This window comes from Calidris pugnax, unplaced genomic scaffold (assembly GCF_001431845.1).
Source record: "Calidris pugnax isolate Ruff unplaced genomic scaffold, ASM143184v1 scaffold17, whole genome shotgun sequence".
Taxonomy (NCBI): Eukaryota; Metazoa; Chordata; class Aves; order Charadriiformes; family Scolopacidae; genus Calidris; species Calidris pugnax.
In genome coordinates, this window is record NW_015090794.1 from 1,110,757 (window position 1) to 1,111,201 (window position 445).

At 48.8% G+C, this 445-nt stretch overlaps 1 protein-coding gene across 1 annotated transcript in view; it reads left to right on the forward strand.

Moving 5' to 3' along the window:
• Window positions 1-445, forward strand: part of RAI1 (retinoic acid induced 1) — a 41,341-nt gene that overhangs the window by 921 nt on the left and 39,975 nt on the right. The window lies entirely within an intron of this gene.

Below are 445 nucleotides of genomic sequence, written 5' to 3' on the forward strand. Positions count from 1 at the left end.
AAACGGCGATGATTGAAAACATATGAATAGGATGCAATGCAGAGCGGGTGTGTTACGGGGAGGGGAGGGGGGGGAAAGAGCTGGAAAACTGCTTATACGACAGAAGCGGAGCTTGAATTGCGGCGGTGGGGCGCCTGGCGATCCTTGCCGTTGTCTGCACGTGAGAACGCTGACTTGATGGATTTTCTTTCTTTTATTCGGTGGCTGGCGGGGCAGGGGGAAAAAAAAAAAATAAAAAAAATAAAAAAAATAAAAAAAAAATGGATCTAGCAGATAACCCAAGGAATCGCGGGGTTTTTTTGCACATCTGGCTGTGCCTTTGGAAAACCCCTCAGCGGGACTTTCACCTCCCGCTCCCTTTCTCCCACGGCAGATTTTGCCCCCCAAAATCCTCCGTTGACGTTAATAAACAAACAAACCAGGGAATAACCGAGGAGCCCGGTGA